Source organism: Mandrillus leucophaeus, unplaced genomic scaffold (genome assembly GCF_000951045.1).
Source record: "Mandrillus leucophaeus isolate KB7577 unplaced genomic scaffold, Mleu.le_1.0 Scaffold264, whole genome shotgun sequence".
NCBI lineage: Eukaryota > Metazoa > Chordata > Mammalia > Primates > Cercopithecidae > Mandrillus > Mandrillus leucophaeus.
This window is the reverse complement of record NW_012102743.1, coordinates 2,350,866-2,354,152: the sequence shown is the minus strand read 5'-3', so window position 1 is coordinate 2,354,152 and position 3,287 is coordinate 2,350,866. Positions and strand designations below refer to the sequence as shown.

Sequence of the window (3,287 nt, the reverse complement as noted above, 5' to 3'; positions counted from 1 at the left end):
TATCTCCTATTATTTCTAGGGCAAGGATTGTGTCTCATTCACATTTCTATTCCCAGCATGTGGGGAAAAGTAGAAAAGAGTGCACAATCAGCTTTTAATTATTGGCATTTTGGTCTGTATTGTTGGTAGAACTTCAGCCAGTTTGAATTGTTGATGTTGGCTACAGTGTTACCATAAAAAATTCCTGGAGAATCTTACCTGGTGAAATTCCTGGGGAATTTGAACTTTTATTGGAAATAATTATTGCTCACTGGAAAATTGATATAATTACTTATATATTTCATTAGTCTTTCTGTATCAAAAATTACTAGTTGAGTGACACACGGCCAAGGCCGAGCGGCCGCCCTGCCCCTGCTTCCTTTCACGTTTTTTCTGCCTGTAGGTGGTTGTGGCCACTGTATCCGGAGGGAGGCAGCAGTGGCCAGTAATGCCTGGGAAACTCCTCTGGGGGTACATTATGGAACTGGAAGCACCCTTGGAGGAGTCCGAGAGCCAGAAGAAGGAGAGGCAAAAGGGCGTTATGGATATCACAATTTCAGATAATGGATTATGGACCTGTACTTCCTTTATATGGTTGTTACGAAGATTGAAACAAGATACGCTGAAGCACATTACATAGTGCTGGAGTGACAGAAGGAAGTCAAGGCACCATTATGACTCAGATGAGAAATCAGGAACAAGAGAAAATGGTGTTACAGATTACCTGGATGCTCCCAAGATGAAAAAAAACTAAAATGAAAGAGAAGCTAAATGGAGATACTGAAGGAGGATTTAATAGACTTTCAGATGAATTCTTTAAATCTCGTAAGTCAGTAAGAAAAGATCTACCGAATGGAGATATTGATGAATGTGAAAAAAAAAAGCAAGTATCATCCTTAGATAGTTCTACTCATAAATCAAGTGATAATAAACTAGAGGAGACCTTAACACGTGAGCAGAAAGAAGGAGCCTCTCCAATTTTCCTATTTCTGAAGAGAATGTAAAACTTCTGAAAGGTCAAAGTTCTGAATAGGAAACATCTCTCTTTCCTATTCTAGTTAAGACTTTTGGTCCTGTATATGAAGGAAAAGATTTAATAGCTCAAGCACGGACGGGAACAGGAAAGAAAGACATTCTCTTTTGCCATCCCTTTGATTGAAAGACTCCAGAGAAATCAAGAAACAGTTTTTTGTTTGTTTGTTTGTTTTTTGAGATGGAGTCTTGCTCTGTCGCCCAGGCTGGAGTGCAGTGGCATGATCTGGGCTCACTGCAAGCTCCACCTTCTGGGTTCACACCATTCTCCTGCCTCAGCCTCCCGAGTAGCTGGGACGACAGGTGCCTGCCACTGCGCCCGACTAATTTTTTTTTGTATGTTTATTAGAGACGGGGTTCCACCATGTTAGCCAGGATGGTCTCGATCTCCTGACCTCGTGATCCGCCCATCTTGGCTTCCCAAAGTGCTGGGATTACAAGTGTGAGCCACTGCGCCCTCTGATTGGATCTTTCTAAACTGTGCCATGTTGTGCTTGATAAGTGGATCAAATGTTAGATTTAGGTTTTGCTGAACAAGTTGAAGATATTATTCATGAATCCTACAAAACTGATTCTGAAGACAATCCTCAGACTTTACTTTTTTCTGCAGCTTGCCGACATTGAGTATACAAAGTTGCAAAAAAATGCATGAAATCCAGATACGAACAGGTTGACCTTGTTAGAAAAATGACTCAAAAGGCTGCAGCTACTGTGGAACATTTGGCCATCCAGTGTCATTGCTCTCAGAGGCCAGCAGTTATTGGAGATGTCCTTCAAGTCTGCAGTGGGTCTGAAGGGAGGGCTATTATTTTCTGTGAGACCAAGAGGAATGTAACTGAAATGGCCATGAATCCACACATAAAACAGAATGCCCAGTGTTTACATGGGGACATTGCACAGTCACAAAGAGAAATTACACTAAAAGGCTTCAGAGAAGGTAGTTTTAAAGTTTTGGTGGCAACCAATGTGGCTGCCCGTGGTTTGGACATTCCTGAAGTTGACCTGGTGATTCAAAGTTCTTCTCAGAATATTGAGTCCTATATCCATCATTCTGGACACACAGGTAGAGTTGGACGGACAGGGATTTGTATATGTTTTTATCAACCAAGAGAAAGAGGTCAACTAAGATATGTGGAACAAAAAGCAGGAATTACTTTTAAATGTGTAGCTGTTCCTTCTACAATTTATTTAGTTAAGTCTAAAAGCATGGATGCCATAAGCTCTCTGGCTTCCTTTTTTTATGCTACTGTTGATTTTTTCCAACCATCAGCTCAGATTCTAATAGAAGAGAAAGGGGCAGTGGATGCCTTGGCTGCAGCTTTGGCCCACATTTCTGGTGCATCAAGCTTTGAACCACGATCTTTGATCACCTCTGATAAGGGATTTGTGACCATGAATCTGGAAAGCCTAGAGGAAATACAAGATGTCAGCTGTGCTTGAAAAGAACTTAACAGAAAGCTGAGTAGTACTGCAGTGTCTCAGATTACCAGAATGTGCCTCCTGAAAGGAAATGTGGGTGTTTGCTTTGGTGTTCCTACAACTAAGAAAGGTTACAGGCAGAGTGGCATGATTCCGACTGGATACTCTCAGTGCCAGCCAAATTACCTGAAATTGAAGATTATTATGATGGAAACACATCCTCTAATTCCAGACAGAGGAGTTGCTGGTCAAATGTCCAGTCGGGCTGGTCAAGTGGTTGATCTGGCAGCCGGTCAGGTAGACAGAGTGGACAAAGGAGTCGCTCAGGAAGTCAACAAGGTGGTAAAAGATGAAGTGGGAATAGAAATCGATCAAGAAGTGGGAGCTACAAACAGAGTTTTCACTATTTGATGGTTAATCTACCAGTATGAGCTTGCCTGTTTCTGCCTAATCATGTACATTATCCACCAAAAATTAGGTCATCATAGTTGAGGTATGTATCTACTATTTGCAAAGAAATTGGTCATATTTTTTTAAAAAGTACTTCACAAGAATGGTTGTAAACCAATCTACTTATCCAGTTATACCTTTGAATTAAAAAACCTCCTTTTATTGTCTCTTTAAAAAAAAAAAAATTACCAGTTGAAGTTTTTTGTCTGTCTCAAGCAAAAAAATATATTTCAGCTCTTTCTAGTTGACAGGTAGTTTGACAAAAAAATGCATAACGGAGAAATGTCCACATTTTTTTCATCATACCTCTTCCTACTAATTAACATAATTATTAGTTATTTTTCCACTAAACTTTGACAGGAAAGAATTCTAAAAACTGGAGTTTTTTTCTTTGAAATGTTTCTTTG

General features: G+C 40.1%; 1 protein-coding gene and 1 pseudogene across 2 annotated transcripts in view; both read left to right on the top strand.

The window, feature by feature from the left end:
- SLC30A6 (solute carrier family 30 (zinc transporter), member 6) overlaps nucleotides 1–3,287 on the top strand; it is a 71,527-nt gene that overhangs the window by 46,417 nt on the left and 21,823 nt on the right. The gene's annotated exons all lie outside the window — the stretch shown is intronic.
- Nucleotides 428–2,861, top strand: LOC105542626 (annotated as a pseudogene).